We start from the raw sequence: 13,807 nt of genomic DNA on the forward strand, positions 1-13,807 counted from the left end.
TCTTGATGCACCCAAAACTGGACACACTATGCCAGACTCATTCTAACAGGTACCACATAAAGAGGAACAATCACCTCCTCCAATGTACTGCCCTGTTAATACATCCCAAGATGCTGTTAATTCTCATCAGTGCCAGGGCACACCGGTGACTCACGTTTAGCCTACTGCTCCCAAGAATTCACAAAGCGCTTTCAACATACCTGCTTTCAAGCTAGTCGGTCACACCCCAGCCTGTACCACTGCAGGAAGTTAAGCCTGTTCCAGGTGCAGGACTTTGCGTTAGTTGAATTTTATTCCTACAGCCTGTTTAGGTCGCTCCTAATGACAGCCCTGTCCTGAGGCATACAGACTGCGCTCCCAGTTTGGTGCTGTCCACAGACTTATTTCTGCATGTCCAAGTCAGTGACAAAAATATTAAACATGTCCCAGGGAAAGAACAACTTCATGCTGTCACAGCCTTCAGACAGAACATGACCCATCAACCAGTATTGAGACCAACAATCCAGACAATATTTCACCTATCTAGTAGTTCACCTATCCAGGTCATAATGTCCTAATGTGAGGCAAGAATATTGTGACAGAGTGTATCAAAAGCCTTGCTAAAGTCTAAGTACACAATATCCACCACATTCCTTGTATCCACAAAACCAGTCATGTCATCATAGAAGACAATCAGGTTGGTCCACCCTGATTTACCTTCAGTAAGACATGTTCTTCTCCTTCATGTGTTCAGAAATGGCATGGGTGTACTTGCTCCATGATTCTCTCAGGGACCAAAGTAAGGCTGTAGTTCCCTGAAGTATCTTGCTTGCTATTTTCAAAGATGAGTGAAATATTTACCATTCTCTGGTACTGAGGGACTCCCCCGCTCACCATGATCTTGCAAAGGTAAGAGAGAGGGAGTAGCCTAGCAATGGTATCAACAGGCTCTCTCAGCACCCTTGGATGCAACTAGTCTAGTCCTCAGGCCTACAGGATCAATACAGGTCTATTGCTCTGGAAAGAAAATGAGCAACTACTGGAAATATTAGTTCTCAACTTTATTGTTCGTAAACACTGTATTATGATCAGACTTAAACTAGAACCATTTTGTCATGTATTTGCCTACTTTGTCCTTTACTACTGTTCATGAAAATATCCTGTTTTGTTGGGCTTCTAGCCATTTCCCTGTTTATACCATTACCATTAATGTGCCCATGCTGACCAACACCTTTTCACTGTTAGAAGTCATAAAGGAGACAATGAATTTCTTTTACCTGAAATGTTTGGGGGTTTTTTTTCTGTCAAGTGGTCGCAGATTGATTCTCTTCCATTAATTGTTTTAGCTAGGTGCCATGGTTTAATCCCAGACAGCAACTAGCACTGCACAGCTGTTTGCTCACTCCCCCTTCTCCCACAGATGGGTGGGGAGGAGAGGAAGAAAAGGAGGGGAAAGGGAAAAGAAAAAAGCCTCATGGGTTGAGATAGACAGTCTAATAGAATCATATTAGAAAAGGAAAATAACAGTAACAGTAATAAAATTGGTAAAAGAATACACAAGACACAAGTCACCCTTATTACCTAGTAAACTGGTGAGTTGGCACCATCCCGAGCAGTGATCACAAGCACTGCTTCCCCCTGTCCCTGGCTAATGGCTAACTACATGTATATACCAAGCATGACATCTACGGTATGGAATATTCCATTGGCCACTCTATTGTTCTGTCTGTACTCCTCAGCTTCTATGGGAAGCTGAAAAAAAGTCCTTGAAAAATACGAGCATCACCTGGCAACAACTAAAACATTATGAATTATTGACCTTCCTTTCATACCAAATGGCAAAACACAGCAACCACTAGAAAGAAAATTAACTCTATCCCAGCTGAAACCAAGAAGGAAATACATGAAACCATGAAACAGCTTAAACCACTAGGAAATACATGCTTTCAGAACCTAGAGCTTCAATCTACCTGTGTTCACATTATGCTTTTGTTTCTGTAAAAACTGTGAGGACTAACGCACGTAAAACTAACAGAAAGAATCCCTTAAATGCTTTTTATCTTCCATCCCCTGTTCTCCCCCCAACCCTCCCCACCCCAAGTCATTTTCTGAACTTCTGTAGCTCGATCACAGCTCACTGACTGCAATGCTAAGAAAAAGTTTAACTTCTAATACTGAGTGCTGCAGTTCAGACAAGGCACTCATATCTACCCAGTTATGATCTGGGTAAGCTTGTATTTCAGAAACATCACTTATGGGCTAACACACTCTTTAATGGCATTGCCGAAGGCGTTAGAACAGATGTTAAGGTAATGAGGTTGAAAAGAGAGCAAACCATTGCCTTAGCTCTCTGAAGGTCACAACGGTCTTGTCACAAGGGGTACATTAAAGTTTGAGTAGCCATGGCCATATCACCTGGCTTCAGGTACACTCTTCGGAAAATATCTATAGTAAGAGAAAAACAAAACCCACAGACTCCAGTCTCACTGGTTTTCCCCATCTGCAGTGTTTGGCTCTGGAAACGATAGGCACAAAAAAGAAAAAGTAGGCGGCCAGCAGATCCAGGGAGGTGAGTCTCCCTCTCTACTCTGCTCTCGTGAGACCCCACCTGAAGCACTGCGTCCAGCTCTGGAGCCCTCAGCACAAGAAGGACATGAACCTCTTGGAGTGGGTCTAGAGGAGCGCCAGGAAGACGATCAGAGGGCTGGAGCACCTCTCCTATGAAGACAGGCTGAGAGAGTTGGGGTTGTTCAGCCTGGAAAAGAGAAAGCTCCGGGGAGACCTTATAGTGGCCTTCCAGTACCTGAAGGGGGCCTACAAGAAACCTGGGGAGGGGCCGTTCGCAAGTAGCGATAGGGCGATGGGTAATGGTTTTAAACTAGAGCAGGGTAGGTTTAGATTAGACATTAGGAAGAAGTTCTTTACAATGAGGGTGGTGAGACACTGGCACAGGTTGCCCAGAGAGGTGGCGGAGGCCCCATCCCTGGAGACATTCAAGGCCAGGCTTGATGAGGCTCTGAGCAACCTGATCTAGTTAAAGATGTCCCTGCTTACTGCAGGGGGGTTGGACTAGATGACCTTTAAAGGTCCCCTCCAACTCAACACATTCTATGATTCCTGCATATTCTTATAGTTTGTTACTTATGCTACTGGCTACTTGAACTCCAATTCCAGAAGTCAGGCAGGTGGCCCTATTACTTTCTAAAATATATCTCTGCAAGCAAAGGCCCATGCAAAGTCATTTGTGGTCAAACTGAAATCAGAATTTAAGTTTCCGACAGAAAAGATGCATCCATTTAACCACACAACCCTTGAAGTTAAACAGAGCAAATCTACGGTAGCTGGCATATTTTCTGCTAACACAGGCTTAGCATCTGGACAACACAGCTCCTAGAGCCAAGCGCAGACCCTGAAGTCTTGGTACGCAATAAAGGCTTAGTAATTTGTTGAACAAGGAGGAAAACATCTTCTAGGGCTGTGCCACGTCAGGCAGGCCATTTCCAGTTGCGTTCTGAGCCAAGGTGGAAGACTGTTTTGTGGCTCATTTTCAGTTGGCAGGGAGGAAAGAAAGAGGGAAACATGTAGGTATTTTAAAGCACTGCATTCTAAATATATGCATAATTGGGAATGTAAAGCTTGCTCTGGTGTCTTAGACTTTGGACAGGTGAATTTTTAAGTACGTGTCTTTGCAACCTTAGCATCCAGCCGCACGGTGTGAAGCTGAACCACGGGCGTCCCAAGCTTTACCCATGCTGCTTCTTGACCAGGGAACCTCACACCTCTTGACTTTCGGGAAGACAAAATCTTCTTCATTTCATCAGTTGGTGCGCTTGAGTCCCCTGCAGTCTGTCACCACGCTGTGCCTCCTGCCGCCAGTCCGCCCACCTCCTGTCCAACCTCCCGCCTTCGCCGGTGACAGAAGACTTTTGAGGAAAAACCTTGAGACACAAGACAGCTTGGAGCAACGACAGGCCCTTACCCTGTCGAGAAGCCAATCACCTTCATTAACCTCACAAGTGCCACCGATTCTCCGTGGCCGGGCACACCGGGAACGCGGACGCCCTGTCGTCGGGCCGGGCCGGGGCCTGCCGGCGGCGACTCCCACACGCGGCGGGGGCGCGGGCGGGCGCGTGGGCCACCCCGGCTCTTCGGTGGGAGGGGGCGGCCGGAGCCGTACCCGGACGTGCGCCCCGCGCGCATGCGCCGTGAGCGCGGCGCCCCCGCTCGGCTCCGCTCGGGCCGCGCTCGGCTATTTCCGTCTCTTTGTTTTAAACTCCGGGCCGAGCCTTTTAATTTTATCCCTCTCTCCCCTTTCTTTTTGTTGTTAATTTTTTTGGCGGGGGAGGGGGAAGAGGGGCCGGTGTTTCCCTCCGTCTCGCGTCACCTAGCTCGCGTCCTCGCCTTTCTCTCTGTGGTGGCGCCCGGGGAAGGACGGGCCGGGTAGCGGAGGGTCGGTGGCGGGGAGGAAAACCCCCCGCCAGCCCCGGGAGGCGACCGCGCCCCTCCTCCGTCAGGTCAGTCCGGGGCCGTGGGGCGGCGTGGGGTGGCAATGGGGGGGTCCGCCGGTGGCGAGGCCGAAGTCCAGGCCTTCCCCGGCCCCGCTGTGGGGGCCGCGGGCCGTGTGAGGCCAGGCGATGGTCTCGGGGGCGGGGCGGGCCTGACACCCTCTCCGGCCCCCCTCCCTTCCCTCCGAGATGTTCGCCGAAGGGGGCTGCGGGGGGACTCCCGGCACGGGTGTGCTCGGGGCGGGCGGAGGGTGCGGGGTGAGGCTGTTCTCTCCCCGAGGGGGTGGCGCTCTGCGGAGGAGCGGGCCTTCTGCCCCCGAGGTGTCCGGGTTCGGGCGGGGGGGCTGTGCTTGAACTTTCTGTGCCGCAGCGAACACGCTGTGTTCTCGGGGAGGGGGAGGACGACAGGACTTTGTGTGGTGTTCCCCTCCCTAACACCCTTCCCCGGAGCAGGGGATCTTCTGTGGGCCAGGGGAGCTTCTGTCCCTGTCCGTCTGTCTGTCTGGACAGCTGCCCCCCGCCCGAGGGGAAGGTGGCCCGTGTCTTCTGGCGGAAGGGCAACCCTGACACCCCCCAGTCTACCCCTTCCTACCCCCGAGGGAATTGCCTGTGGTGTGGAGGGGCCCGTGGCAGCTCAGCTGTGGGCGAGGCGGTGCTGCCGGCGGGGAGCGGGGGTGGATGGAGCTCTCCCGAGTTGTCCGTGAGTCCTTCCTCCCCTTCAGGGATGGGTTTGCAGGGCCCCAGCCCTATGGCTTTGGGAGAAGGGGCCGCTTTGAGGGGTGGAGTGGGGGTTGGTAGTGGTGGAGAAACCGTTTCCAGTAAGCTGGAGAGTAGGGGGGACATGTCCTTTGGGTGTACGACCTCAGCTCTGCAGGTACCTGGCTTTAGTGCTGTGCATCTAGTGGCACATCGGATTAAGTCTTGTGAGAAATAGGAAAGGAAGTGGTGCTCGTAGGTAAAAATATAGAATGCTTGTGGCTTGAGTTGTTTTAAGGTCTAAAGATATAAGTACACACACACACACATACATATATGTATACATTTGATAGTACAAAATTCTGATTGTTTTCTCAGCCACTGAGTTTTAGTGAGTTGTGGTGCTGTCAGATTTATTAAGTTGGTCTCTTTTAGTCTGTCGGGTATTACTTCAGAGCGTTCTGCGTGGAAAGTTTAGCATGTCCTGAAGTTAATAAGGCTCACAGGAGGCTTGATTATTATGGTTTATGAAGTACTTGAATGTTCTTTTGTTACTTCACGTGCTTGGATTTTTTCTTTTAATTGTTGCAAAACTATCACTCTATGTATGCTTTGTGTCGAATCAGTTCATCTGTTTCCTGCCTTCTGTATGAAATGCATCCCTCTGAGAAACCAGTTCAAGAAATTCTGTTTTAGTATCTGTATGCGCCCTGGAATGTTCTTCTGGAAATACTATGTTTGGTATTTTTCAAAATAATCCTACATAGTTGTCTTCCTGAGTTTCACAGAATAATTAAGTTTGTAGATTAAAAGGTTTGAATATAAAAAAAAATTAAAAAATTAGATGAACCTTGTGCTTCAGGAGCATCCTGTGTACGTATCTTCCATTGTGAATTGGGCATATGCCAAATATGTTGTTACAAATATTTTTAGTGCTAGGTAGTGTGTTTTTTAAAAAATGTTCTTGATTGTTGTTTTGTAGGATACTTGTGAATGTTATGTTTCTTCTTTTAGTGGCAGGTCAGATGAGAATCTAGACTGTGATACTTATCATGTGTCTCATAAAGGTGCCTTTAAATTTGTAAAGTTCTTTGGTTGGTGACAAGGTGTATAGAAATAGAAACCTTGTATCCTTCCAGTAGCTTTACTATTTCAATTTAAATTGTAGGTATTTTATAATGCGTTTAAGAGAATACAGAACCTGTGCAGAACTGAAGGTACTTGGTGAGATCCTGTAGGATGCGTGAGAAGATGGTCAGCGGGCTTTCTAAAGAGATGCGTATGGGTGCAACTACAGAAAGCTTGGAAATAAATAAATTTTAAAGCATTTTGTAAACCACTTTTCAAGGAAAATATGTTGATTTCCTTCTGTGGAATGATCTAGCCAGCTTGATCTTGTTACTCTGCTGTCACCATAGAAAGTAAAGACTGAACACTTGTAAATGTATTAAAGTTGACTGAGAGTTTGTAACTGTGCTAGCCAAATACTAGTCCCTAGAATGAGAGAAATTAATTATGCTATGAAGGACTTCAGCTACCACAAGACCGTAAAGTACAGCTTATAGTTGCTGCAGCTGCCCAACCTGCTCTTACTTCTGTTGACTTTTACGTGTTTAAGAGGAGGTAATCTCTAAGCTTTATATTTGAGATACAGGTAAGCTTTCTTGCCAAGAACTGTTCTACATTTGCATTAATAGCTTCCATTTCATTTTTCCCATATAACTGTTTAATCTAGGTGTCCATTTTGGCTTTTCATAGAATCATAGAATGGTTTGTGTTTGAAGGGACCTTAAAGATCATCTAGTTCTAACCCCCCTGCCATGGGCAGGGACACCTCCCTCTAGACCAGGTCGTTCAAAGCCCCATCCAGGCTGGCCCCGAACACTTCCAGGGATGGGACATCGACACCTTCTCTGGGAAACTTGTTCCAGTGTCTCACCACCCTCACAGTAAAGAATTTCTTCCCAATATCTAATCTAAATCTACCCTCTTTCAGTTTGACATCGTTACCCCCGTGTCCTATTGCTACGCTCCCTGATAAAGAGTCCCTCCCCATCTTTCCCGTAGTCCCCCATTAGGTACTGGAAGGCTGCTATAAGGTCTCCCTGGAGCCTTCTCTTCTCCAGGCTGAACAACCCCAACTCTTTCAGCCTGTTTTCATAGGAGAGGTGCTCCAGCCCTCTGATCATCTTTGTGGCCCTCCTCTGGACCCACTCCAAGAGGTCCATGTCCTCCTTACATTGGGGCCCCAGAGCTGGACGCAGTACTCCAGGTGGGGTCTCACCAGGGTGGAGTAGAGGGGAAGAATCACCACCTTCAACCTGTAGGCCATGCTTCTTTTGATGCAGCCCAGGATATTATTGCCTTTCTTGGCTGCTAGCACACATTGCTGTGTCATGTTGAGCTTCTCATCAACAAACAGCCCAAATCCTTCTCTGCAGGGCTGCTCTCAATCCATTCTCCGCCCAGTCTGTATTTGTGCATGGGATTGCCCTGACCCAGGTGCAGGACCTTGCACTTGGCCGTGTTGAGCTTCCTGATGTTCACACAGGCCCACCTCTCAAGCCTGTCCAGGTCCCTCTGGATGGCATCCCTTCACTACAGCAAGTTGAATGCTCCCCAGAGCCTGATGTCATTGTCAGACTTGCTGAGGGTGCTCTCAGTCCAACTATCTGTGTTGCAATAAAGATGTTAAACAGCACTAGTTCCAGTGCTGACCCCTGAGGAATGTCACTTGTCACTGTTTTCCACTTGGACATCGAGCCATTGACTGCAACTCTTTGAGTGTGACCGTACAGCCAATTCCTTATCAACTGAGTGGTCCATCTGTCAGATCCATGTCTCTCCAATTTAGAGACAAGGATGTTGTGTGGGACAGTGTCAAATGCTATGCCCAAATCCAGGTAGATGATTTCTGTTGCTCTTCCCTTATCCATCAGGACTGTAACCCCATTGTAGAAGGTCACCACATTTGTCAGGCGTGATTTGCCGTTAGTCAGGCCATGTTGGCTGTCACCAGTCACCTCCTTATTTTCCATGTGCCTCAGCATAGTTTCCAAGAGGATCTGCTCCATGATCTTGTCAGGCACAGAGGTGAGTCTGACCAGGTTTTTGTCAGGTAATGATCTCCCAGGACTGAAATAATTCCAGATTAACTTCCTGAACTCTCTGGGAAACTCTGTAAGAAGTAGAAGCATTTCCATTGAATCTTTAAGCTACATATGACCTAAGAAGTGCATGTGGGCATGATGTTTTGAAAAGCATGCATGCTGATAGTGTTTCACTTTTCTTTAATACAGGTACTGTCTTAAGAGATGATGCCAGTTTACAAGAAAGTTTAATGAGATCTTTTATGTTATAAGATAAACATTTACTCTATTTTTTGTTTTGGAATTATTGTCCAATTGGTACGCATGTAGAAGTAGAGTTATTAAATGGAAGCTTGCATTCATAATGGTGTTTGGAGATGCAAGGGGATTTAAAACTGCTGGCATCCTTGAGTGTTTAGTAGTTTAAACCCTGTTCTCTTCTGGTCATTGCTAGTAAAGATGTTTTAATGATGTCTGAAACTACTTCTTGGGAGGGGGAGAGGGGCGGGTAAGTGAGCAGCTGCATGGTCCTAGCTGCTGGCTGGGGTTAAGCCATAACAAAATGCAAGCTGGCTGTATTAGACTGTAAATTTAGTTAATATGTCAAAGCCATAAATACAGTAAAAGGGAAGAGAGAAAGGGGTGGGGGGGAGAATTGGAGATAATTGAGGCGTTTGTTGGCATTACTACAATGCAGGGTAAGATTGTAAGGAAAAAATATGCAAGTGTGAAGAAAACCAGGCTTTTTGTAGTTTTGCTGCTAGTGGAAGAACTTATTTAAACTATCTCTACCATTATTTTCCATCTCTCTGCAAAGTGGCAAGAAGGAGACTTATTATTATCCATACAGACATATATTTAGTTTGACGTTAGCAGATAAATATTTCGTATTCTGTCCTTGTGACTGACAGTAATGTAGAACTTTTGTCTACATTAAAAGTACTTGTGTTCTGGCGGCAATAAGGATCCTCCTTGTTTGAAACTGAGGCTATCCTTGTTGTTGGAAACTGAGGATATGTTTGCTTTGTGAATAGCATAAATTCATTTTGATTTAAGGTAGGAAACGTTCTGTGTATGTTGCATGTGGGTGAGAATGTGCTGTGTAGTATTTGCTTAATTAAGAGAGGAAGGTTATTTTTTCAGGTTGCGAGAATGTTATTTGCTGACTTGCAAATGGCTGTCTTATCAAGTTTTTCTGTTTTAGTTACGAACTTTCTCTTCACCCTGTGTATAACGAGACAGTCAGTGTATGATACTATCTTTATTCAATTATTATATAATCATTGTGATATTACCAGGTATAGTGCAAATCTGGTGTGAATTACGTGTGGTGTTATGCTGGAACAGGTGCATTATATTAATGCAGACATTAATACAATGTTTGTAACCATAAATGTCATTTATTAATGAAAATATATAAGTATTGTCAGTGCAGTGTTCGCTGATTTTTTTCAGGTAATGTGCTGTGCCAGTTTTTCTAGTTTGTCACCTAAAAGAACAAGCTGAAAGGTACAATACAGCTGTCTAAATTATATATTCTCTATTTATGAATAATAGTCCCTGACATTTCTTGTTGTATCTGAACTATTAGTGTGAGTACACAGATTGGCATAAATGAAAGCTATGGGTCAGTTGTTCATTTAGTTGAAGGACATTGCTGAATTTATTTTAATTTACTAGACAAAATGTTTATTTGTATTATAACAAATTTATTTGGTGTACTAAGCAGTGGCAATCAGTAGAATATATTTGAGGAATGGGATTATTTTTTTTTCTTACTTAACATAGTGGCATGCTTTTTTCCCCAAAATCATTCGGACATAGAGACATTTGGAAGTTAAATTTATATCTTGGGGCCAAGGTCAAAATGGACTGGGATCTTACCTTAAACTTATCTTAACTTCTTATTTCAACAATAATCTGTATGTTTCAGGTTACTGTATTTCATACTGTTCCATTGTGATAATAACTGAGTTTTCTTTCGTTTGCAAATTTTTCCTAAAATATAAAGTATGTTCTAGATACAGGGACTCCAATCTTGATTTGAGGATTCAAAATAGGCAAGAGGTAAGGGAACTTTTTATGTGCTTGTTTAAGTAACTAATCATGCACACTGCTGAAAACACATGCGCTCCTGTTCTAAATCAAATTATTTCTATTTTAAACTGGTAACTTTTCTTAAACCCAGATCTGTTAAAGATATTTCTAATACTGTTTCCTCACTTTAAGAGACTGTTAACACGTCGTAGTGAAATCAGTCCTCTTAATGCTTGGAATGCTTTTTTCTTTCCATCTTTGAATTATTCCTTTATTCTGAAGCGTGGACCCTAAATCAGTGACAGCGTTTGCCTGATTGGTTTTGGCAGCACTTATGAAAGCTCCCCATTTGTGGCGCTGCAGCGAGTGACTCCCTTAGTCTTTCTTGCTTTAGCATTATACTAGTTGGTTGTTTACTGACTGTTTTTCAAGCCTTACCAACTCTTTCTCAGGGAAGAGCAAGCATAACACCACTTGTTAAATGCTCACTTAGAATTTCTTATCCACAAGTGCAAGTTGCTCTTGCCCTGTGCAAAAGTCTGCACTCATGGAAGGAAAAGTTTTTTTGTGTTGGCGTGGAAACAGTGTAGTAGAAAATTATACTCTGTAAGTGAAATCCATCCAGTTTAGAGATAAACATTTACCTTTTTAAGGAATAGCTGCATGGATTTATTTCATCTGTTGAATAAAATAAGTAACTAAACTGCCTTTTCCTGTAGCAGTTTCCTAAGACTAATTGCAAAGTAGCCTTGCATCTTAAATCAATGTATGCCTTAAGATCATGCTTTTTGTATTGGGTTGCCAGAAGGTGATGATTAATTCACCTGTTTAGTTAAAATCTTGGTAAAATGAAGTTCTTTGATTTGTGCTTATACTGTTCTTAGACAAATTGCAAAGAGAAGCCCAATATTTCTGCATTTTCTTCCTGGAAAATCCATGTATATGTTTTCCTTCCCAACCTTCTTTTCTCAATGTGTTTGGATTTGATAAATTGGCGTTACCTTACCTTGAAATCTGTACTTCATATTCTGAAGTTCAGTGCTACAATCCATGTCTGTTCCTGCAATGAAATAGAAAATCTAGTTATTTGAAAAACTGTGATAATACCTCATTTTACCAAAAGTTTCAATCTAACTATTATTGAGCAGGAGCAATTTAATTGAAAGGTGCTTTTAAGTATCATTTATCCTTGTTAGTATCAGCATTATGCTTGGTGGCACCAGAGTGAGTATTTTATCTGCATTCCAATTTATTTATTTTATGTTTCGAATCTTGTACTTCTACTTCTTGACTGGCTAGAATGAAGTAGAAAGCCCTCCCAAGATCGGGTCATTCTGTAACAATTTCAGAAAAGTCTTGTGTTTATATTCATAAAATGCTTCATTCAGACTTCTTTTTTCAACCATTGATGACAAGAAAACTAGTCTAGATTTGTATAGACTTACATCTGAGGTAGTATAAATGGCACTGGACCAGATAAAAAGGCTTCTGGGTAGCCAGTGGAGCTAATTTTCTTCAGTTCACTTTCTCGCTTGGCAGAGCGTTTCAAGATTTGATAGAATTTAGCAGAAGTAGTCTGTGTATATTGATCCACGTGGTATGAAATGAATCTTGGTACTTGAAGGTTTCACTTTATGAATGCCTTTGAAATATGTAGATGTAGAAGGTACAGTATTAATTGCAGACATTTTTAATGCAGTTTTTTAGGCATAATCTTAGATGCTACCACCAGAAATTGTTTATCAGGAATATGTTTGCTCTAATGTGTAATGGTTACCCTAGTTATTTGTGGTTGTCTTGCCCGGGTGATAATAGTTTGTGTGAATAAGATTTTATGACTAAAAATGGCTTGGATTTGGACAAAGTGTTACAGATACAGAGAGGATAATGCCTTGTTTTGTTTTGTTGTTGACAAAAAGGTATTTTACCTTGACCTTTTTTCTTTTTTACTGAAATTAACAATGCAATGGGACTAACTCTCTATACAAGCCATTCTGTGGTCAAGTATGTAAATGGATTATGGTCTTCACATGAAGTATTTTTGCTACTTCTCTTTGGGAAGGGAAACTACATTCTGTCCCCATGTTTCAGCTCCGTTGCTCCACCAAATACTGGCCTAGTGGAACCTGAGGTAGACTTCCAAAGCCACTACTCTTTCAGGGCATTTCTTCAGCAATCACAAGCATGAGCTGACACTGAGTTGGATTTTTGGAGGTGATTGGGAAGCGTCATGGAGATTTGTTTTGTCTTTAGAATGTGGGAATACAGAGTATAAAGATAAGTTAAAAGATTCCGGATTCCTCTTCTGTAACCTCCATTATTAGATCTGATGTTGCTGTAAGATACATTCACTAGAAGAGCGAAGACAAGGGAAAAACGAGCTGCTTTTGCATCTCCCCCAGATTCCTTAGCCACTTACTGGTTCCCACGATAAGTAACCTTTTTTTGAGTTAGTCATCCATTATTGCCATCTGCAGACATTGACAATTTTAGCATGCAAAGGGAAAATAAAATACATCAGCACTCTATTCTGCCAGCTTTAATCCAAAACCAAAGGAATGAACTCTCTTTCCTCTGAAATTACTTCTTAAAATGCTCATAATGTGTGAAGAGATCTACACATGGTACAGCCTGAGACAAAAAGTCCTTCAGATGCCCAGGATTTGCTGTGTGGAGATCACTGTGAGGTAGAGTCCCTTCTGCTCTTGTCAGCCAAACTTTTGATGATACATGTTTCTTGTGAGGTATTTTATTAACTTGTGTTCGAAAGAATGGATGGAGCCCGTGTCAGTGAAGATGTCATCTATTTAATCACCTGTGTTTGTAAGTTATTTTGATTGTCCCTTATGGCATAGTTCAATCTCCAAAAGCAATTTTTGTTGGATTGCAGAGAGGAATCAAATTCAAGCCTGTAGATACTGATAGCAGGCTGCAGTAGTTAACACCTTGCACTGAAAGACTGATTCTTCCCTTTTTACTGTACATGTCACACATTCATCTAGTGTTTGAAATTTGTTCTAGGAAACAATAAGTGTCTACGAAAGTGGTTTTGCTTTTGAAAATTCCTGGGGTGAGATTTGAGGTATACCTGGAATGGAATTACTGCGATGCAAAGCCAAGTTAGTGTTTATTTATTTACTTATTTATTCCTTGCATGGACTGTCAGACCCTGCTTAGGCTGAACCTTTTCAGAGAATATTTTCTTCCTACAGTTTTTGAGTAGTTTGTATTGATGTTCAGCTGAAGAGTTTTGTTGGTAACAGCCATCTCTTTGGAAGCTAATGATCAATTCTGTGATAATTCAGTAAATTCAGTGACGTTTTTAATGGTGGATGCCTTTACCTGTTGAATGAGTAAAGATTGATATAAAAAGCTTCAGATCATAGATGTCTTGCCACTGCTTTCCTGCTGTTGTGGAATATAAAGGTTCTCCAGCGTATCATAGAATCATTATGTCCATGTGAAATGCTGTTGTGATTGCCTGACTCCTCACAGCATAAA

The 13,807-nt window shown here is 43.3% G+C and overlaps 1 protein-coding gene across 2 annotated transcripts in view; it reads left to right on the top strand.

Moving 5' to 3' along the window:
* Nucleotides 1-4,165: 4,165 nt before the first annotated feature.
* Nucleotides 4,166-13,807, top strand: part of PCGF3 (polycomb group ring finger 3) — a 51,887-nt gene continuing 42,245 nt past the window's right edge. Inside the window, exon 1 of one of the 2 annotated variants that reach the window (XM_063320091.1) lies at nt 4,166-4,493. The gene's annotated coding sequence lies outside the window, so the exon portion shown is untranslated. The remainder of the gene's footprint in view (nt 4,494-13,807) is intronic. The other variant, XM_063320092.1, reaches the window with a different exon arrangement.

This window comes from Chroicocephalus ridibundus, chromosome Z (genome assembly GCF_963924245.1).
Source record: "Chroicocephalus ridibundus chromosome Z, bChrRid1.1, whole genome shotgun sequence".
Lineage (NCBI taxonomy): Eukaryota > Metazoa > Chordata > Aves > Charadriiformes > Laridae > Chroicocephalus > Chroicocephalus ridibundus.